Source organism: Pristiophorus japonicus, chromosome 16 (genome assembly GCF_044704955.1).
Source record: "Pristiophorus japonicus isolate sPriJap1 chromosome 16, sPriJap1.hap1, whole genome shotgun sequence".
Taxonomy (NCBI): Eukaryota; Metazoa; Chordata; class Chondrichthyes; family Pristiophoridae; genus Pristiophorus; species Pristiophorus japonicus.
Genome location: NC_091992.1, coordinates 111,433,420 through 111,457,382, shown reverse-complemented (window position 1 = coordinate 111,457,382; position 23,963 = coordinate 111,433,420). Strand labels below are relative to the sequence as shown.

General features: G+C 44.5%; 1 long non-coding RNA gene across 1 annotated transcript; it reads right to left on the bottom strand.

The window, feature by feature from the left end:
* Positions 1-2,988: 2,988 nt before the first annotated feature.
* On the bottom strand, positions 2,989-19,035 carry LOC139227141 (uncharacterized). The gene is made up of 3 exons (XR_011587391.1): positions 18,906-19,035; positions 16,263-16,330; positions 2,989-3,076 (listed from the first exon to the last, which is right to left on the bottom strand). It is a non-coding gene; the product is annotated as an uncharacterized lncRNA (long non-coding RNA).
* Positions 19,036-23,963: the final 4,928 nt, after the last annotated feature.

The window sequence follows — 23,963 nt, the reverse complement described above, 5'->3', positions numbered from 1 at the left end:
AGGCCGAAACATGACCCCATAGAAATTAGGTGCAGGAGCAGGCCATTCGCCCCTTCGAGCCTGCACCGCCATTCAATAAGATCATGGCTGATCATTCAACCTCAGTACCCCTTTCCTACTTTCTCTCCATTCCCCTTGATCCCTTTGGCCGGATGGGCCATATCTAACTCCCTTTTGAATATATCTAACGAACTGGCCTCAACAACTTTCTGCGGTAGAGAATTCCACAGATTAACCACTCTCTGAGTGAAGAAGTTTCTCCTCATCTCGGTCCTAAATGGCTTACCCCTTATTCTTAGACTGTGATCCCTGGTTCTGGAACTCCCCAGCAATGGGAACATTCTTCCTGCCTCTAACCTATCCAATCCCGACAGAATTTTATATGTTTCTATGAGATCCCCTCTCATTCTTCTAAACTCCAGTGGATACAAGCCCAGTTGATCTAGTCTCTCCTCATATATCAGTCCTGCCATCCCGGGAATCAATCTGGTGAACCTTCGCTGTACTCCCTCAATAGCAAGATCATCCTTCCTCAGATTAGGGGACCAAAACTGAACACAATATTCAAGGTGTTGCCTCACCAAGGCTCTGTACAACTGCAGTAAGACCTCCCTGTTCCTATACTCAAATCCTCTAACTATGAAGGCCAACATACCATTTGCCTTCTTCACTGCCTGCTGTACTTGCATGCCAAACTTCAATGACTGACATACCATGACACCCAGGTCTCGTTGCACCTCCCCTTTTCCTAATCTATCACTATTCAGATAATATTCTGTCTTCCTGTTTTTGCCACCAAAGTGGATAACCTCACATTTATCCACATTAAACTGTATCTGCCATGCATTTGCCCACTCACCTAACCTATCCAAGTCACCCTGCAGTCTCTTAGCATCCTCCTCACAGCTCACACCGCCACCCAGCTTAGTGTCATCTGCAAACTTGGAGAAATTACATTCAAGTCCTTCATCTAAATCATTGATGTATATTGTAAATAGCTAGGGTCCCACATTGAACCCTGCGGCACCCCACTGGTCACTGCCTGCCATTCTGAAAAGGACCCATTTATTCTGACACTCTGCTTCCTGTCTGCCAACCAGTTCTCCATCCACGTCAATACATTACCCCAATACTATGTGCTTTAATTTTGGGTGACATGAGTAGTTTCGCACATAGCAGGCCAGGCAGCAGGTTGATTTGAAGGGTCACGATGCATTTTCAGGACTTGCCCTCTCCCAAGCGTGTGGGTCCAGCTTGTGCTGTACTGATTGCTTTTCTCCAGGCACGACTCATCAGGGCAGCGACCCTCTGTTCCAAGGGTGTCAGTTGGTGCAGATTTGGCGGGCCTCCTCCTGTTCGTGTTCTTTCCCTTTTGTTGTGAGCCAATTTCTTCTGCAAAGATGAAAATATTACTTTTTAGAGAGAGTGCCTTTCTGCTGGGTGTGACATATACAGCTGGTCACATTAACAATTGTAATTCCATTGAGAAAAGGAAGATATTACTTACACTAACGACTTGACCAAGGTCCGGTCATTTCTTTTTACACTGGCTCCCAGATCTCCTGGTATTCACCACACCGCAGTATTCGCCTGCAACTAGATCCCAGCGTTTCTTGATTTCTTTGGGTCCCACCATTGTGCGGCCTCCGTTGCTGGTGTCCAGCTCCTGCCATCTCCCCTCAATGACATTAACTAGTGTCTCCACTTCTTCATGCAAGAAATCCTTCGTTCTCGCTGCACGTTCTTGCATTGTTGTACTGGATTTACACTCAGTGATTTAAAAAAAAAACACAATCCTTACCTTACATGCATGTGTGCAGCACTCCTTTGCACTCCAAGAATCACTTCAAGACTTTTCACCCCTTCCCTTCCTGCACTCAAAAATCACGCAGCTCACTTTAACAGAGCGCCATGTTCTTCCTTTAAATGGCCGAAGACCCATTGCAAGGCTGCTGAAATTGCAAATGACGCTGGGCCCTAGCCCCGCCCCCCTGCCCGCTGCAAGGATACTTGCTCCTCCCCCCTCAGCCTCCGATGCGCCACGGCACGGTCCTACAAGCGACGAGAATTCCAAGGTAGGTTTCGGTGTGCTTTTTTTCCTAAACAGCCGACGTAACTGACGGAGGTGCTCTGTTCTAATCATCAGCTGAAACTTGGGCCCAATAAATGGGACTAAGGTCACAACAGCTCAAGTAGAATACTAGGCCTCATGGAGTCATTCATAAGAGTATTAAAGACAGAGCACCGATGATGGTAATGCCATTGAATGTCAAGGGACATTACCATGAATGTAAAGAGCATTAAAAACACGTCTGTGGCTTTGTCACTTTGAGGAAATCTGCTCCCCTCCCCCACATGAAATGATTGTGCAATGAAAAGGAAGGGAAATTAGACAGGCTCTAAAATTTTAAGTTCAGATATGAAGAGCTATTAAGCAGCCTGAGAGGAGACTACACACCTGAAGTGTACATTAGGAAATATTTCACTCCAGCTGTGATTTTCCAGTTGTTAAATTTAATGGACAGAAAATCATTGGCAAAGGGCATACAATTGCTGGATTAAATCTCTTACTGTTTGTTATTTCTTAAATCTGTTGTGATTGGACTTAGACAGATGGTAAGATATGAGTGGCAACACTCACTGTCGAGGCTCATACATGAATAATAATCAGTTGGGTAAGACATCAGAGCATGCTGGTGCCTGTGGAACTGTACCCCAAGCAGGAGTGAATGCTTTTATAAAAGGATGGAAGAAAATTATTGTTTTTAAATGGCAAAGAGATAAGAACCATCAGCTATGATTAGAAGTTAGAGACAAGAAAAACGTCATTTAACCAACATTTTTTTTTTTACACGTGAATATGTTAAATAATTGACACAGTTAATCCTCAGTGCAACTATACAGAAAGGAATAAAAAGATATTGGTCGAAGGTAAGAGGCAGGTGAGTGTGAGTACTGAAAGTTACCCTGATGAGAGGATGAGATTGATGGGAGGAATGGCCTTTTGTTCGATGTTCTAATGTTCTTAATGTTTCTCCCATGCAAATCAATTCCAATTCAGATTGTACGTGTGCATCTGTTGGCAAATAGTGACAAAGGGATCAATGTTGAGAGAGAATTATTCCAAGGCCATGTCATTCAGTAGGTTGATTAATGGACAGGCTTATCCAACTGATTTCTTCATTATTTTACAATGCTATTAGCAATTGCTTTTTTCACACACAGCTCCTCCCACACCGATTCCAGACACAAACAGAGAAGACTATTTGCTATAAAGAAATATGGAACAAAAGAGGCTATTTGGTCCACCATTTTTTTTCTCTTATTAGGGCCCCTAGACTGCCTATTTAATCTCCCGAGGAAACGATCAGCATCAACACTTTCTTATCTTGATTTGAGCAAGAGAACAGAAAATCTAACTATTAAAATTTCTCCATTTTTCAACCCTGGGTTGCTGCCCTCTGCAGACAATTCATTCTACACTTCAACAGCACAAGAACTATTCTGTTGCAGTTTGTGTCTAAACAGCGGAAGCTGAGCGATATAGACAGAGCTGAGTGATTCCACAACCAGTAAGGTGTAGATCATAGAATGGCTACAGCACCGAAGGAGGCCATTCGGCCTGTGTTGGCTCTCTGCAAGAGTACTTCAGCTAGTCCCACTCCCCCGCCCTTTCCCCCGTAGCCCTGCATTTTATTTCCCTTCGGGTACTTATCCAATTCCCTTTTGAAAGCCACGATTGAGTCTGCCTCCATCACCCTTTCAGGCAGTGCATTCCAGATCCTAACCACTCGCTGCATAAAAAAGTTTTCCCTCATGTCGCCTTTGGTTCTTCTGCCAATCACTTTAAATCGGTGTCCTCTGGTTCTTGAACCTGCCGCCAATGGGAACAGTTTCTCTCTATCTACTCTCTCTAGACCCCTCATGAATTTGAACACCTCTATCAAATCTCCTCTCAACCTTCTCTGCTCTGAGGAGAACAACCCCAGCTTCTCTAATCTATCCACGTAACTGAAATTCCTCAAACCTAGAATCATTCTCGTAAATATTTTCTGTACCCTCTATAAGGCCTTCACATGCTTCCTAAAATGCGGTGCCCAGAATTTGACACACTGTTCCAGTTGCGGCCAAACCAGTGCTTTATAAAGGTTCATCATAACTTCTTTGATTTTATACTCTGTGGGCTGAATTTTCGGCTTTGCTCATTTCGGGACGGTAATGGCGGAGGGCGGCGGGGGGGCGGAGGTGAGGCGGTAAAGTTTGCGCCCAGGAATAGTTTGCGCCTCAGTCAGCAAAATTGGGCAGCTGGGCCCTGGGTGTGGGCAGAGTGCTAAGGGAGGCACTCTACACCTCTTTTAGGGCACTAGGTCAGCTGAACATGTGAAAATCCCGAACTAAGCAGCCGGCCTGGGAGTGCTCGAAGAGAGGTTTGGAGAGAAAAAAAAACCTGAAAAAAAAACATTCCCAATAAGTAACTCATGCCACCACAAAATGAATCGCAAAAAAAATAAAATAAAAACGAATCACTTACCTGAGGTCAGCGTAACTTGCCTCACTGCAGCTGCTACAGCTCGGACTACCTGTTTTCACAGGCGGTCCCAGCATGGCGCTCTACGAATCAGCCGGGAGCCAAAAATCACAACTCGGGGTGTTGCACACCGGCCCGTCTCTTCCGGGCGGTAATGCTTCGTGCCCCGTCTAAACCTGCCCCGAAAACACCAGCTGGAAGCTGGCTACCCGCCCGCCTGGAAGAGCATACCGCCGCTATTGCCACACCTCCGGGGCGAAAACCGAGATGGCAACAAGTGGAAAATCCAGCCCTATGCCTCTATTTATGAAGCCCAGGATCCCCTTAGCTTTTGTAACCGCTTTCTTGACCTGCCCTGCCACCTGCAACGATTTATGCTTTGACCAGATCAAAACTCTGCAGTCCTGCCACATCCAGTCATGAATGGTGGTGGACCATTAAACAACTAACGGGGGGAGGAGGAGGCTCCATGAACGTCCCCATCCTCAATGATGGTGACCCTAGCACATGAGTGCAAAAGACAAGGCTGAAGCGTTTGCAACCATCTTCAGCCAGAAGTGCCGAATGGATGATCCTTCTCTGCCACCTCCTGAGGTCACCACCATCACATAAGCCAGTCTTTAGCCAATTTGATTCACTCCACATGATATCAATAAATGATTGCGCGCACTGAATACAGCAAAGGTTATCGTCCCCAACAACATCCAGGCTGTTGTGCTGAAGACTTGTGCTCCAGAACTAGCTACACCTTTAGCCAAGCTGTTCCATTACCGCCCCATGATGTCTACACTCAATCATTGGATGGAAAGTGTCGTCGACAGTGTTATCAAGTGGTACATACTCGCCAATAACCTGCACATCAATACTTAGTTTGGGTTCCGCCAGGACCACTTGGCTCCAGACCTCATTACAGCCTTGGTCCAAACATGGACAAAAGAGCTGAATTCCAAAGATAAGGTGAGAGTGACTGCCCTTGACATCAAGGCAGAATTTGACTGAGTGTGGCATCAAGGAGTCCGAATAAAATTGGCGACAATGGGAATCGGAGGGAAAGCATTCCACTGGCTGGAGTCATACCTAGCACAAAGGAAGATGGTTGCGGTTGTTGGAGGGAAATCATCACAGCCCCAGGATATCGCTGCAGGAGTTCCTCAGCGCAGTTTGCTAGGCCCAACCATCTTCAGCTACTTCATCAATGACCTTCCCTCCATCATAAGGTTCAAATTTAGGATGTTCGCTTATGATTGCACAATGTTCAGTTCCATTTGCAACTCGTCAGATAATGAAGCAGTCTGTGCCCATATGCAGCAAGACCTGAACAACATTCAGGCTTGGGCTGATAAGTGGCAAGTAATATTTGCGCTACAAGTGCCAGGCAATGACTATCTCCAACAAGCGAGAGTCTAACCACCTCCCCTTGACATTTAATGGCATTACCATCGTCGAATACCCACCATCAACATCCTGGGAGTCACCACTGACTAGAAACTTAACTGGACCAGCCACACAAATACTGTGCCTATAAGAGCAGGTCAGAAGCTGGGTATTCAGCGGTCAGTCACTCCCCTCTTGACTCCCTAAAGCCTTTCCACCATCTACAAGGCATGACTCAGGAGTGTAATGGAATATTATTCACCTGCCTGGATGAGTGCAGCTCCAACAATGCTAAAGATGCCCAACACCATCCAGGACAAAGCAGCCCACTTGATCCCATTCACCACCTTAAACATTTACTCCATTCATCACTGGCGCATGGTGGCTGCAGTGTGTACCATCTACAAGATGCTCCGCAGCAACTCACCAAGGCTTCTTCGACAGCACCTCCCAAACCCGCGACCTCGACCACCAAGAAGGACAAGGGCGGTAGGCACATGGGAAAATCATCGCCTCCAAGTCACACGGCATTCTTATTTGGAAATATATCATCATTCCATCGTTAACTAAATAAATTGGGATAGTATCAGATTAATAGAAGAGGCTTATAATGTTGCGAAGAATAGTAGTAAGCCTGAGGATTGGGAGAGCTTTAGATATCAGCAAAGGATGACCAAAAAATTGATAAAAAGGGAGAAAATAGAACATGAGAGTAAACTAGCAAGAAATATAAAAAAGATTGTAAGAGCTTCGGCAAGTATGTAAAAAGGAAGCGAGTAGCAAAAGGAAGTGTTGGTCCCTTAGAAGCTGAGACAGGTGAAATTATAATGGGGAGTAAGGAAATGGAAGAGACTTTAAACAAGTATTTGGACATGTCTTCACAGTCGATGCAAAAAGCAGACTGAAAATAGTGGGAAACCAAGTAGCTAATAAAAGTGAGGAACTTAAAGTAATTAATATTAGGGAAAAAGTCCTTGAGAAACTAATGGAACTAAAAACCAACCAATCCCCTGGACCTGATAGCCTACATCCTAGGGTTCTAAACAAGATGCTGCAGGGATAAGGAATGCCTTGGTTGTGATCTTCCAAAATTCTCTAGATTCTAGAAGGCCCCCAGCGGATTGGAAGGCAGCAAATGTAACCCTGCTATTCAAGAAAGGAGGGAGAGAAAAAACAGGAAATACAGGCCAGTAAACCTGACATCAGTCATCGGGATTATTAAGGAAGTGGTAGCAGGGCACTTAGAAAATCATATTATGATTAGGCAGAGTCAGCATGGTTTTATGAAAGGGAAATCGTGTTTAACAAATTTATTAGAGTTTTTTGAAGATGTGACTAGCAGGGTAGAAAAGGATGAAGCAGTGGATGTAGGATATTTGGATTTCCAAAAGGCATTCGATTAGGTGCCACTTAAAAGGTTGCTGTGCAAGATAAGGGCTTGGGGGTAAAATATTAGCATGGATAGAGGATTGGTTAATGTACAGAAAACAGAGTGGAGGGATAATTGGGTCATTTTCCGGTTGGCATGCTGTAACTAGTTTGATGCCGCATGGATCAGTGTTTGGGCCTCAACTATTTACAATCTATATTAATGACTTCGATGAAGGGACCTAGTGCAATGTATCCAACACTGCTGACGATACAAAGCTAGGTGGGAAAGTAAAGTGTGAGGAGGACACAAAGAACCTGCAAAGGGGTATAGACAGGTTAAGTGAGTGGGCAATAAAGGTGGCAGATGGAGCATAATTTGGGGAAATGTGAGGTTATTCACTTTGGTGGGAAGAATAGAAAAACAGAATATTTTTTAAATGGTGAGAAACTATTAAATGTTGGTATTCAAAGAGATTTAGGTATCTTCGTACAGGAAACACACAAAGTTAGCGTGCTGGTACTGCAAGCAATTAGGAAAGCAAATGACATGTTAGCCTTTATTGCAAGTGAATTAGAATACAAGATTAAGGAAGTCTTACTACCATTGTATAGGGCTTCGGTGAGACCACACCTGGGGCTAGAAATTCATGGCCTTAATGCCACTCCATTGCGTCATTAAATTAAATGGCACAAAAACAACGACCACCGCACTTTCGCCAGCTGCTGATGGTTCCCGCGGCAGCCACCATTTTCGTCCTTACCTTTTGTGCTGCCGGTAACTGGCAGTGCCATGCTGGACAAAATGGCGGTGTTGTGTTGTAAATCAGCGTGCAATGCCAACTTTACATCCCAAGTGCGAACTTTGACCTTAGCACTGAATTCAGCGCTGTGTCCTAAGCACGCCAGGTTAACCGGCCATGTAAGCAGCTGAGAGTGGTGCCGTCTGGACCTCTTAAAGGGACATGCACATCATTCAGGTAAGTTTAAATTTAAGGGTTTGGACTTTTTATTTTATTGAAGTGGTGGCTTGCTGGAATAGACGTGAAAAGTTTTTTTTTAATGTATAGGGAGTGCTGCTGGATGCCTTCAAGGGCTCGAGTGGTAACTGAAGGCCTTTGAGAAGACAGAACATGCTGCGAATGCTCAGCAAGTCACGTAACTTCCATGGGGAGAATAACAGGATCTCGGGTCGACATGCTGCCTGAGCAATTGAATATTGCCAGCATTTTCTGTTTAATTTCACATTTACAGCCTCTGCTCGCAGAGGGAAGAGGAGGAAGCTGCAGAGAATGAATCAGATGGAAGGACGCATTCCAGATAGCCCCATTATGGCCAGGATATCTGATGGAATCATTTGTCTGCGGCCCCAATGGCCACAACCTCAATTCCCCTTTCAGCATTAGTCCAACATTGTATCTTCCATCTGTTACTGACATCACAGTGTTCATTTGGCCACGATGCTGAAATAAAAGCCTCCACAAAGCAAAATTTCCAATCCACCTACATATGTTTATCCATCCAATGTGATATCAAGGAATCAACTCATCACCCGCATGCATTCTCCTAGTGATTGCCTTGTGTGTGCCTTTGCCTATCCTACTAATGTCACGCAGCGCTACCCCAGTGGCTACAGCATGGCTGGTGGAAGGCTGCTGACCTTTAGTGGGAGATACTGCAAATGTTCATGCTGGTTGAACTTGAGCTGGTGGATGGGAGTGTCAAATCAATCGTCTTCTGTTCTTGTTTTTCACTTTCCCCTCACTCTTCTAATTGACCCACTGGCTGGGCAAACTGCATTTGTTGCATGTGTGAAATGAGGAAGGCAGAAGGGTGGTGCTGTGCTGACAGAAGGGCAGGAAAGCATTGGTGCATGCCAGAAAGAGGATAACGTACGAGGATACCAGCATCTTCTTTCCTTTCAGCTCCACCACTGGCCAAGGGCTCAGCCATGCCCCTGCCAAGAACGGCTTGCACCATTTCTTTCAAGGGGGTGGGAGAGGCTAGGAATGGGAGATGTACCTCATCGTTGGTGCAGATTGTTGGTAGGTGAGTGATTGAGGGTCGTGCATTGAGCTGTGTGTGAGGCTAGTGGTACAGTTGGGAGGAGATGGCTATAGAAAATGCATTCGCTGACCTTGAACAGTGGCCTGAGGTCATGAAGCATCTTTGGGCACTGGAGCCAGAATGTGAGGCAACACTGCTGGCAGTGATGGTCTTGGTGATGTACTCCCACATCCTTCTTTCTGGAGGGCCTCCTGGCCCGTGTTGCCGTGCTGACCCCCTGCACAAAGCTGGGTGCTAAAGCCTCGGTGGCCCTTCCCTAGCTTGTTGAGCCATTTGTGTTTTTGTGTTGGTGCTGAGGCTTGAGGTTAGGAAGGTAACTCAGCTTTAAGAGCTGAATATTCACATTTGGAACTTCTTTTAAATATTGAATTTTTCACTTCGTTTTATCTTGTAATGCTTCAGTGTGCATGGCCCCTTTAATTCTCAGACATCTTCATTGCCCACAATTCCAAGCGAGCTCTACAGCTTCACATCCAGAGGCTGTGGGAAGCTCTAACGCCACATCTGAACACAAACTTCGTCCTGGGTCCCTACAGCATTGCATGGAAGGTGAGTGCTGAACTACTTACTTCCCCTCAGACAAAATTTCACTCGCTTAGAGTTATGGCCATTTCCAACTGCTGTTAACTTCAATTGCCAGTAACATCAGCAACTTTGCTGGAGAACACGAGTTTTCCCCCACTGGAGTACTGTGCACAGTTTTTCTCTCCTTATCCGAGAAAGGACATACATGTCTTAGAGGCAGTGCAACAAAGGTTTACTAGATTGATCCCTGGGATGAGTAGGTTGTCCTATGAGGAAAGATTGAGTAGATTGGGCCTATACTCCTCTGGAGATTATAAGAATGAGAAGTGATCTCTTTGAAACATCTAAAATTCTGAGGGGAATTGACAGGGTAGATGCTGAGAGCTTGTTTCCCCTGGTTGGAGAATCTAGAACTAGGGGGCATAGTCTCGGGATAAGGGGTTGGCCATTTAAGACTGAGATGAGAAAGAATTTCTTCAGAGGGTTGTTAATCTTTGGAATTCTCTACCCTAAAGTGCTGTGGATGCGAAATCGTTGAGTATATTCAAGGCTGAAATGGATAGATTTTTGGACTCGAGATGAATCAAGGAAAAAAGAGGCAGCTCGTGCAGAGCACGGAGTGCAACAGCATAGAGTGGCATTTGTGAGTTTGGTAAGTGGGTGAGTTTTAAGGGTTATTCTCTTTAAACCATTTGGAGGCTGGAGTAAATTGTTAGTGCCAATTGCCAGTAGCTTCTAAGTAAGTAGCAGTTTAATTTAAAGGGGAAAAGTTAAATAGTTGGGAATCTTTCAGGTTTAGGCAGAGAAAAACAAGGTAACTTTCCAGTAGGAGGCAATTAGCAGCTAGTTAAAACCAGTTCTGTAAACGACTGACCAGTAGTGAGTCATCTGACCTAGATACAGTTTAAAAAGAGGCAGCTCGTGCAGAGCACGGAATGCAACAGCATAGAGTGGCATTTGTGAGTTTGGTAAGTGGGTGAGTTCGGGCAAGCAGGGGTGGCAGGTGCTGTTTTGTCTTGTTTTTCGTACCAGTGCTGACACTAGAGCAGCTGATAAGGAGTGCGAGAGGAGGAGACGGAGGCCCAGAGACCAGCCCAACCAGTTGCAGACAAAGATAGAGGGGTGTGAAATCGAGAGGTGACATCACAGCCAAGCTGGTAAGTTGTTGGCTGTTCGACTGGTAAGTATAACTCTCTTTTAGACTGACTTTTAGATTGGTTTAATTGGCAGCGAATTACAAAGTAGCTGTTTGGTGTTTAAGTAAATTTTAGTAAGTAAATTAATTTAAGGGTTAAGTCATGGCAGGAGAGCTCGGACCCATGTCATGCTCCTCCTGTGCTATGTGGGAAGTCAGGGACACTTCCAATGTCCCTGACTACTATGTTTGCAGGAAGTGTGTCCAGCTGCAGCTCCTGACAGACCGCATGACGGCACTGGAGCTGCGGATGGACTCACTCTGGAGCATGCGCGATGCTGAGAATGTTGTGGATAGCACATTTAGTGATTTGGTCACACCACAGGTAAGCGTTAGGACAGATAGTGAATGGGTGACCAAGAGACAAGGCAAGAGCAGGAAGGTAGTGCAGGAGTCCCCTGCGGTCATCTCCCTCCAAAACAGATATACCGTTTTGGATACTGTTGGGGGAGATGACTTACCAGGGGAAAGCACCAGCAGCCAGGTTCATGGCACCGTGGGTGGCTCTGCTGCACAGAAGGGTGGGAAAAAAGTGGACGAGCTATAGTGATAGGGGACTCTATTGTTAGGGGAATAGATAGGAGTTTCTGCGGCCGCAACCGAGACTCCAGGATGGTATGTTGCCTCCCTGGTGCAAGGGTCAAGGATGTCTCGGAGCGGCTGCAGAGCATTCTGGAGAGGGAGGGTGAACAGCCAGTTGTTGTGGTACATGTAGGTATCAACGATATAGGTAAGAAGCGGGAAGAGGTCCTACAAGCTGAATTTAGGGAGCTAGGAGTTAAATTTAAAAAGTAGGACCTCAAAGGTAGTAATCTCTGAATTGCTACCAGTGCCACGTGATAATCAGAGTAGAGGGAGCAGGAGAGTTAGAATAAATACGTGGCATGAGCAGTGGTGCAAGAGGGAGGGATTCAAATTCCTGGGACATTGGAACCAGTTCTGGGGGAAGTGGGACCTGTACAAAAGGGACGGTCTGCACTTGGGCAGGACTGGAACTGATGTCCTGGGGGTAACATTTGCTAATGCAGTTCAGGAGTGTTTAAATTAATATGGCAGGGGGATAGGAACCTATGCAGCGAGACAGGGTGAAGTAATATGGAGACAGAAACAGATGGTAGAAAGTTAAAAAGCAATAGTTGAAGGCCGAGTAAACAAAGGCAAGAAACAAAAAGGGCCACACTACATCATAATTCTAAAAGGACAAAGGGTGTTAAAAAAACAAGCCTGAAGGCTTTGTGTCTTAATGCAAGGAGTATCCGTAATAAGATGGATGAATTAACTGTGCAAATAGATGTTAATAGATATGATGTGATTGGGATTACAGAGACGTGGCTCCAGGATGATCAGGGCTGGGAACTCAACATCCATGGGTATTCAACATTCAGGAAGGATAGAATAAAAGGAAAAGGAGGTGGGGTAGCATTGCTGGTTAAAGAGGAGATGAACGCAATAGTTAGGAAGGACATTAGCTTGGATGATGTGGAATCTATATGGGTAGAGATGCAGAATACCAAAGGGCAAAAAACGTTCGTGGGAGTTGTGTACAGACCTCCAAACAGTAGTAGTGATGTTGGGGAGGGCATCAAACAGGAAATTAGGGGTGCATGCAATAAAGGTGCAGCAGTTATCATGGGTGACTTTAATATGCATATAGATTGGGCTAACCAAACTGGAAGCAATACGGTGGAGGAGGATTTCCTGGAGTGCATAAGGGATGGTTTTCTAGACCAATATGTTGAGGAACCAAATTGGGGGGAGGCCATCTTATACTGGGTGTGGTGTAATGAGAGAGGATTAATTAGCAATCTCGTTGTGTGAGACCCCTTGGGGAAGAGTGACCATAATATGGTGAAATTCTACATTAGGATGGAGAATGAAACAGTTAATTCAGAGACCATGGTCCAGAACTTAAAGAAGGCTAACTTTGAAGGTATGAGGCGTGAATTGGCTAGGATAGATTGGCGAATGATACTTAAGGGGTTGACTTTGGATGGGCAATGGCAGACATTTAGAGACTGCATGGATGAACTACAACAATTGTACATCCCTGTCTGGCGTAAAAATAAAAAAGGGAAGGTGGCTCAACTGTGGCTATCAAGCGAAATCAGGGATAGCATTAAAGCCAAGGAAATGGCATACAAATTGGCCAGAAATAGCAGTGAACCCAGGGACTGGGAGAAATTTAGAACTCAGCAGAGGAGGACAAAGGGTTTGATTAGGGCAGGGAAAATAGAGTACGAGAGGGAGCTTGCAGGGAACATTAAGACGGACTGCAAAAGTTTCTATAGATATGTAAAGAGAAAAAGGTTAGTAAAGACAAATGTAGGTCCCCTGCAGTCAGAATCAGGGGAAGTCATAACGGGGAACAAAGAAATGGCAGACCAATTGAACAAGTACTTTGGTTCGGTATTCACTAAGGAGGACACAAACAATCTTCCGGATATAAAAGGGGTCAGAGGGTCTCGTAAGAAGGAGGAACTGAGGGAAATCCTTATTAGTCAGGAAATTGTGTTGGGAAAATTGAAGGGATTGAAGGCCGATAAATCCCCAGGGCCTGATGGACTGCATCCCAGAGTACTTAAGGAGGTGGCCATGGAAATAGCGGATGCTTTGACAATCATTTTCCAACATTCCATAGACTCTGGATCAGTTCCTATGGAGTGGAGGGTAGCCAATGTAACCCCACTTTTTTAAAAAGGAGGGAGAGAGAAAACAGGAAATTCTAGACCGGTCAGCCTGACATCCGTAGTTGGTAAAATGATGGAACCAATTATTAAGGATGTCATATCAGCGCATTTGGAAAGAGGTGACATGATAGGTCCAAGTCAGCATGGATTTGTGAAAGGGAAATCATGCTTGACAAATCTTCTGGAATTTTTTGAGGATGTTTCCAGTAGAATGGACAAGGGAGAACCAGTTGATGTGGTGTATTTGGACTTTCAGAAGGCTTTCGACAAGGTCCCACACAAGAGATTAATGTGCAAAGTTAAAGCACATGGGATTGGGGGTAGTGTGCTGACATGGATTGAGAACTGGTTGTCAGACAGGAAGCAAAGAGTAGGAGTAAATGGGTACTTTTCAGAATGGCAGGCAGTGACTAGTGGGGTACCGCAAGGTTCTGTGCTGGGGCCCCAGCTGTTTACCTTGTACATTAATGATTTAGACGAGGGGATTAAATGAAGTATCTCCAAATTTGCGGATGACACTAAGTTGGGTGGCAGTGTGAGTTGCGAGGAGGATGCTATGAGGCTGCAGAGTGACTTGGATAGGTTAGGTGAGTGGGCAAATGCATGGCAGATGAAGTATAATGTGAATAAATGTGAGGTTATCCAATTTGGTGGTAAAAACAGAGAGACAGACTATTATCTGAATGGTGACAGATTAGGAAAAGGGGAGGTGCAATGAGACCTGGGCGTCATGGTACATCAGTCATTGAAGGTTGGCATGCAGGTACAGCAGGCGGTTAAGAAAGCAAATGGCATGTTGGCCTTCATAGCGAGGGGATTTCAGTACAGAGGCAGGGAGGTGTTACTACAGTTGTACAGGGCCTTGGTGAGGCCACACCTGGAGTATTGTGTACAGTTTTGGTCTCCTAACTTGCTAAAGGACATTCTTGCTATTGAGGGAGTGCAGCAAAGGTTCACCAGACTGATTCCCAGGATGGCCGGACTGACATATCAAGAAAGACTGGATCAACTGGGCTTGTATTCACTGGAGTTCAGAAGAATGAGAAGGCATCTCATAGAAACATTTAAAATTCTCAGGGGTTTAGACAGGTTATATGCAGGAAGAATGTTCCCAATGTTGTGGAAGTCCAGAACCAGGGGTCACAGCCTAAGGATAAGGGGTAAGCCATTTAGGACCGAGATGAGGAGAAACTTCTTCACCCAGAGAGTGGTGAACCTGTGGAATTCTCGACCACAGAAAGTTGTTGAGGCCAATTCACTAAATATATTCAAAAAGGAGTTAGATGTAGTCCTTACTACTAGGGGGATCAAGGGTATGGCGAGAAAGAAGGAATGGGGTACTGAAGTTGCATGTTCAACCATGAACTCATTGAATGGCGGTGCAGGCTCGAAGGGCCGAATGGCCTACTCCTGCACCTATTTTCTATGTTTCTATGTTTCTATGTTTGTATATGGGGATTGGGGGCGGGGTGGATGTGGCGTTGTGTTCGAAGATCAGCCAAGATCTTATTGAATGGCGGAGCATGTTCGAGGGGCCGTATGGCCTACTCTTGGTCCTAATTCTTATGTTCTTGTGTTCCTTTATCATCTCTGGGTCAAAATCCTGGAACTCCCTACCTCACAGTATGGTGGGAATACCTTCACCAAATGGACTGTAGCAGTTCAAGAAGATGGTTCACTACCACATTCTCAAGCGCAATTAGAGATGGGCAATAGATGCTGGCTTTGCTGGTGATGCCCACATCCCGTCAATGAATTTAAATAAATAAATAAATAAATAAATAGAAATCTCTTACTTGTAAGTGAACAATCTTAGGCTGGCACTAACCAAGGACATTTCCAATTGTCCAATTCGCTTCAGTCAGAGCAATGATTTACTTTGGAGAATTAAGAGTTTAGTTAACTGGAAGTTGTTTTTGGAGTTAAATGGTTTGTGTGGGAGGGAGGAGTAAGTAAATGCAATGCTTTGGCCAATTTAAATTTGAGTAACTAAGTATACAGTACTTGTGAAATCTTATAAAGGATACTTGAAGGTCAGAGGCACGGTACAATGATTTGCTTTGGAGCCAAGAGCTCAGAATTCTAAGGGTGACTAAGTGATGGAAAACAGGGACTTTATATTCTGAGCATTTCGTTTTTAATTCAAATACTGCAAAAAATGTATGGTAGATGGGGAAATGCAGTGGCCTGGGCGGAGTTAAATCACTCTCTTTGTATTTTTAATATTGGCGGATAACCATTGCATATTAAATGTTGTTACCTAGGGACTTCTTTGCAGAAATCTGGACGCAAATTAAATTGAAAAATTAAATTGGATATGACCTTTAGGTTGAAGGTGATTTTCATAATTTACAAAGTAAGAAATCAAGAAGAGTAAATAGATTGAAATAAAATGAAAATATTTCCAGGTTATATGAATCCTTTGGAATTCATGCAGCACAGAATTAAAAACAGATTCTGTGGTTTCTGTAATTATAATTATAAATCTTGTATCTAGTACATGTCTGTGAAGTCATACCTTTCAACGACAACTGACCTCCAAAATGACACCTCCATGGTACGAAGATTGGCTCAATAATCACTCATCTGTTAAATTATCAATCAAATATCCAACTGATTAAATGTGAACAAATCCAAAACAGTAAAAATACCTAAGAATAATGAACAGCTAACAGATAACTGAACGATCACATTTTTTTTAATTCAAAGCTACTATTCCCGAATAGCAAGAACCAAAAATTGGCACAAAATTAAATTGTTTAAATCATTTCTGCACACTGTTTTCAGCTTCTATTTTTCTCCTCCTCTCAGGCCATTGTAGACAGATAGAAATAACATTTATAACACAAAGAAAAATCAGGGGAAAATCGCTAAAATTACTGATAACATTTATTTTGTGTTAGAAACAGTATGGGCTGGATTTTCTGGTCCTTTGCGCTCCAGGTTTCACCCTGGAGTGGCATGAAAGGTGGCGTTCAGGTCTCCTGCGGCCCGTCGCGATCCTCCGGTCCTGTTTTGTGGCGGCGCTGAGCAGAACTGCCGGGAAGAGCTGCGCTGGGTGTGCAACGCCTCTCGTTGAGACACTGGCAGTACTTTGGCGTTTTGCCTGATCCGTCGGCCCGAAAGTGCGCCCGCAATGATCGCCTGGGAAATCAGTGCGGTCCAGCATCGGCGGTGGCACAGACGAAGGTAAAGTACTCCGAAGGTAAGTGCGAGTGTTCTTTTAATTTTTTTTTTTCGCGATTTGTGTTGTGGTGGCGTGGGCAATGTTTTGGGAATGTTTTTTTAAGATTTCCCCCCGCCCCAGGCTTCTCTCTGAGCACACACAGCCCGGCAGTTTAGTTCGTGAGTTTCCCATCCTTGCACCACGAGAAATGTACAACACCTCCCTTCGTGCTGGACCCCCTGATGCAGGGTCCAGATGCTAAAACTTTCTTACCAAAGCGCAAACTATTCCCGGCTGGTAACTTTCCTGTCCCACCTCCGTTTTCACCCCGAAAACCGAAAAGTCTAAAATCCAGCCCGATGTCCTTACATGATCCAGCGACTTGAGTTGGAAAAGTCCCAGGCACTTGGGTGCTGATGATTTCCAGTTGCTGTGGACAACTTATTTATGTGGATGAGAGAGAAAGAGATGTATCATGCAAATTATTTTTTTACACTGCTCCTCTGGAACTACAGTACCCAGAGTTCAGCACCAGATATAGTTATGGATGAGGAAGGCCATTCAGCCCATTTTAACTCATCTATCCAGAAGGAGTCGACGCCTAAAAAATAAAATGATCCTCATGATTTTAGCAGTGGGACCAACACTTATGCAGATTGGGCATAGGCCGTACCACTGCTAAATTAATATGCTTAGCGCCCATTTTATGCCTGAAAAATGGCATAACCAATTTGTATCCCATGGTCTATTTTGACTTTATCCTTGGTTATATCAATGCTGTTCATAGACTATGTATGTCACCCATTTTTAAGATGGTGAATCTGGTCAGATCTATTGCTCTGTACTCTCACCTTACTGTGGAATAAAGTCATTTAATGATTAGAACTAAACCTCTCCTCATCTCGTGTTAACTCAGTCTGCCTTCAGAGAGATATGGTAGCATAGTGGTTATGTTACTAGACTTGTAATCCAGAGGCCTGGACTAATGATCCAGAGACATGAGTTCAAATCCCACCATGGCAGCTGGGGAATTTAAATTCAATTAAATGAATCTGGAATAAAATGCTAGTATCAGCAATGGTGACCATGAAACTGCCGAATTGTTGTAAAACCCATCTGGTTCACGATATCCACTCTTACCCAGTCTGACTCCAGAACCACAGCAATGTGGTTGACTTAAATGGCCTCAGTCAAGAAGGTGGCTCACCACCATCTTCTCAAGAGGGATTGGGCAATAAATGCTGGCCTTGCCAGCAACTCCCACATCCTGTGACTGGAAAAAAAAAAAAACTGCATATGTGAAATACCATAAGGAACCAGTCCAGATTATAAGAGGATGGTTCATTTCTGGGTCATGTTATAATGCAAGTAACTGTCGGGCAGTGTGAATCAACTTCCATAAGCATTGTTCAAACTGCTTAATGGGATTACTCACCCCAATAAAGTATCTACAGCAGACCTGATTTAATCAAGCAATTCAGTGCAATCTACTAAACCCAATGGCAAAGTTATATGTTTCAACTGATTATTTACCGATACTAAAGAATGTGCCTCTAGCACCAAACTCCATTAGACGCCCTTTCATCTTCAAGCCTGATTCCACTTAGCTCCCTGATGTCAGCTAATATCAGCCAAGCTCTGAAGATTAGTCCACCACCTGTATATCAAGCATGATTAGCCAGGAAGCTTGAGTCAATTTTGTATTTGTCAACAGCACAGGCCTGACAGCTGGCCTGCCTGATGCCAGCAGGTAATTTCTTGTGCCCTTTCCTGTTGAGGATGAGTAGTGTAAATCCAAAAATAGTCTATCCAGTTAACCAGGATGTTACCAACTGCTGCCTCCACTCCCAAATCCTGAGTTGCATACTTGCAGGTCATCAGTTACAACTCCCAGCGTCTTCTCGTCTATCATTTAATATTCGTGCATTGACAAACTACAACAAATTATTTGCATAGATGCTGCATGATAGAAAAATAGTGTTGGATCTTTGGCACCTTTGCACTTCGGGTTTCGCCCCGGAGCGATGAGAAATGGGGCGGCAACGTCGTTTGCGTCCGGGCGCGAACCACCGGACGGATTTTGTGGCGCCGTTTAGAAGCACTGCTGGAAAGAGCTGCATCGAGTGTGCAACACCTCTCGATGTGACACCAGCAGTAGTTTCGACTCGCACCCGACCCGTACGCCTCGAAGCGCGCCCCACAATGACCGCCAGGGAAAACAGAGTGGTCCAGCCATGCCGACGGCGGTGAGCTAGATAAAGTGCAATAAAGTTAAGTTCCAGTGTTTTATTTTTTTGTAAGGATTTGTGTTGTGGTGGTCTGAACAATGTTTTTTGAATGCTTTTGTGATTTTTTTTTTTCCCCCCCTCCCAAGGCCTCTCTCAGCGCTCCCGGCCCTGCACTTTAGTTGGCGAGATTCCCATTTTTGTGCTGCAAAAGTTGTACAAAGTCTTCCTTTGCGCTGCACCCAGCTGGGCCCAGATGGCAAAAATTTCTCCACACGGCGCAGACATTACCCGGGCGATAACTTTCCCATCCCGAAAATGGCAAAACCGAAAATCCAGCCCATTGTGTTGGCTGGATGTAAAAGATCATTGGAACATCAAGATTAAGGCTATCAACAATCTGTTTGACCAGCGTGTATTGAATAAATAATTATGGAAGGGGATTGAGACCTTTTTATTGCAAAATTTGGGGTCACAAAGAAAATGTCATTTTATTATTTAATGGAAAAAGTGGGAAAGTATTTGAATGCAGTCATTCTCCCCTTTGCTGTTGTGGGCTTTACAGAAACTGCTCCCAGATTGCAGGGACAAGATGAATTTTCTTCTAAAACATGGTTTTTATTTTATTCATACCTTCAGATGCATATCTCCCTGTCCCAGGATATGTTTCTGTGCGTTATTGACCTCAGCAAATTCTAACTTTGCGACCAAATCCATTCAATCTATTTTCCAGAATATTAGCTGCTCCAAGATGGGTTAACAGATTTCACATGTTGTATAATTATTTATCAAGGACTTGTGTTTGAATTGCGCTGCTTGTATGGTTGCACTATTTATAATGTTTGGAAGACATACTAGAGAGATACGCACACATGACATTCCTTCAATAAAATGTTAAATATAAAACACAACTCGCTGGAGGCTGAAACCTCTCAGTGATTCAGTGTGCAATTATGATAATTTTGTTGCTATAGAACAGCAGAGCCAGCCATACTTAATATTCTATTCAGATGAGAATACGTTGAATATTGCTGTACTTTAAGAATTGTTTTTCACTTTTCACTGGTGATATCTCATACCAATGAGACTAAACAAGTTCCAACAGTTGTGATACCACACAATATTTGCTGTTTCTACTTTTATTCCAAGGGCTTCTTTTGGATATCCATCAGGAAATGATGGGAAAAAAATTTGGACTGGCGCACAGTATCAATTGTAACGTCAGGGTAATAATTAATTGAAGCTTCCAGCCAATGTGAGGAAGAGGAGAATGTGAAATAAATCATAGAATCATACAGTACAGAAAGAGGCTGTTCAGCCCATGTGCCAGCTCTCTGAAGGAGCTACCAATTAGTTCCACCCAACTGCAAATTTATCCTTTTTAAGTAGACATCTTGCGGAGGGAAAGAGGTTTGCTTGTTGGACCTGGAGGAAACATTCCACTCCTGGAAACATAGAAAACATAGAAAACAGGTGCAGGAGCAGGCCACTCGGCCCCTTGAGCCCGCACCACCACTCAACAAGTCCATGGCTGAACATGCAACTTCAGTACCCCATTCCTGCTTTCTCGCCATACCCCTTGATCCCCCTAGTAGTAAGGACTACATCTAACTCCTTTTTGAATATATTTAGTGAATTGGCCTCAACAACTTTCTGTGGTAGAGAATTCCACAGGTTCACCACTCTCTGGGTGAAGATGTTTCTCCTCATCGCGGTCCTAAATGGCTTACCCATTATGCTTAGGCTGTGAACCCTGGTTCTGGACTTTCCCAACATTGGGAACATTCTTCCTGCATCTACCCTGTCGAAACCCATCAGAATTTTAAACGTTTCTATGAGATCTCCTCTCATTCGTCCGAACTCCAGTGAATACAAGCCCAGTTGATTCAGTCTTTCTTGATATGTCAGTCCCGCCATCCTGGGAATCAGTCTGGTGAACCTTCGCTGCACTCCCTCAATAGCAAGAACGTCCTTCCTCAAGTTAGGAGACCAAAACTGTACACAATACTCCAGGTGTGGCCTCACCAACTGTACAACTGTAGCAACAACCTTCCTGCCCGTACTGAAATCCCCTCGCTATGAAGGCCAACATGCCAGTTGCTTTCTTAACCGCCTGCTGTACCTGCATGCCAACCTTCAATGACTGATGTACCATGACACCCAGGTCTTGTTGCACCTCCCCTTTTCCTAATCTGTCACCATTCAGATAATAGTCTGTCTCTCTGTTTTTACCACCAAAGTGGATAACCTCACATTTATTCACATTATACTTCATCTGCCACGCATTTGCCCACTCACCAAATCTATCTAAGTCACTCTGCAGCCTCATAGAAACCTCCTCGCAACTCACACTGCCACCCAACTTAGTGTCATCCGCAAATTTGGAGATACTTCATTTAATCCCCTCGTCTAAATCATTAATGTACAATGTAAACAGCTGGGGCCCCAGCACAGAACCTTGTGGTACCCCACTAGTCACTGCCTGCCATTCTGAAAAGTACCCATTTACTCCTACTCTTTGCTTCCTGTCTGACAACCAGTTCTCAATCCACGTCAGCACACTACCCCCAATCCCATGTGCTTTAACTTTGCACATTAATCTCTTGTGTGGGACCTTGTCGAAAGCCTTCTGAAAGTCCAAATACACCACATCAACTGGTTCTCCCTTGTCCATTCTACTGGAAACATCCTCAAAAAATTCCAGAAGATTTGTCAAGCATGATTTCCCTTTCACAAATCCATGCTGACTTGAACCTATCATGTCACCTCTTTCCAAATGCTCTGCCATGACATCCTTAATAATTGATTCCATCATTTTACCCACTACCGATGTCAGGCTGACTGGTCTATAATTCCCTGTTTTCTCTCCCTCCTTTTTTAAAAAGTGGGGTTACATTGGCTACCCTCCACTCCATAGGAACTGATCCAGAGTCAATGGAATGTTGGAAAATGACTGTTAATGTATCCGCTATTTCCAAGGCCACTTCCTTAAGTACTCTTGGATGCAGACCATCAGGCCCTGGGGATTTATCGGCCTTCAGTCCCATCAATTTCCCTAACACAATTTCCCGACTAATAAGGATTTCCCTCAATTCCTCGTTCTTACTAGACCCTCTGACCCCTTTTATATCCGGAAGGTTGTTTGTGTCCTCCTTAGTGAATACTGAACCAAAGTACTTGTTCAATTGGTCTGCCATTTCTTTGTTCCCAGTTATGACTTCCCCTGATTCTGACTACAGGGGACCTACGTTTGTCTTTACTAACCTTTTTCTCTTTACATATCTATAGAAGCTTTTGCAGTTCATTTTAATGTTCCCTGCAAGCCTCTTCTCGTACTCTATTTTCCCTGCCCTAATCAAACCCTTTGTCCTCCTCTGCTGAGTTCTAAATTTCTCCCAGTCCCCGGGTTTGCTGCTATTTCTGGCCAATTTGTATGCCACTTCCTTGGCTTTAATACTATCCCTGATTTCCCTTGATAGCCACGGTTGAGCCACCTTCCCTTTTTTATTTTTACGCCAGACAGGGCTGTACAATTGTTGTAGTTCATCCATGCAGTCTCTAAATGTCTGCCATTGCCCATCCACTGTCAACCCCTTAAGCATCATTCGCCAATCTATCCTAGCCAACTCACACCTCATACCTTCAAAGTTACCCTTCTTTAAGTTCTGGACCATGGTCTCTGAATTAACTGTTTCATTCTCCATCCTAATGTAGAATTCCACCATATTATGGTCACTCTTCCCCAAGGGGCCTTGCACACTGAGATTTCTAATTAATCCTCTCTCATTACACCACACCCAGTATAAGATGGCCTCCCCCCTATTTGGTTCCTCGACATATTGGTCGAAAAAACCATCCCTTATGCACTCCAGGAAATCCTCCCCCACCGTATTGTTTCCAGTTTGGTTAGCCCAATCTATATGCATATTAAAGTCACCCATGATAACTGCTGCACCTTTATTGCATGCACCCCTAATTTCCTGTTTGATGCCCTCCCCAACATCACTACTACTGTTTGGAGGTCTGTACACAACTCCCACTAGCGTTTTCTGCCCCTTGGTATTCCGTAGCTCCACCCATACCGATTCCACATCATCCAAGCTAATGTCTTTCCTTACAATTGCCTTAATTTCCTCTTTAACCAGCAACGCCACCCCGCCTCCTTTTCCTTTCTGTCTATCCTTCCTGAATGTTGAGTCTCCTTGGATGTTGAGTTCCCAGCCTTGGTCACCCTGGAGCCATGTCTCCGTGATGCCAACCACATCGTATCCGTTAACTGCTATCTGCACAGTTAATTCGTCCATCTTATTCCGAATACTCCTCGCATTGAGGCACAGAGCCTTCAGGCTTGCCTTTTTAACACACTTAGACCCTTTAGAATTTTGCTGCAAAGTGGCCCTTTTTGTTTTTTGCCTTGGGTTTCTCTGCCCTCCACTTTTACTCATCTCCTTTCTGTCTTTTGCTTCTGTCTCCATTTTGTTTCCCTCTATCTCCCTGCATTGGTTCCCATCCCCCTGCCATATTAGTTTAACTCCTCCCCAACAGCACTAGCAAACACTCTCCCGAGGACATTGGTTCCGGTCCTGCCTAGGTGCAGACCGTCCGGTTTGTACTGGTCCCACCTCCCCCAGAACCGGTTCCAATGCCCCAGGAATTTGAATCCCTCCCTGCTGCACCACTGCTCAAGCCACATATTCATCTGAGCTATCCTGCGATTCCTACTCTGACTAGCATGTGGCACTGTTAGCAATCCCGAGATTACTACTTTTGAGGTCCTACTTTTTAATTTAGCTCCTAGCTCCTTAAATTCGTCTCGTAGGACCTCATC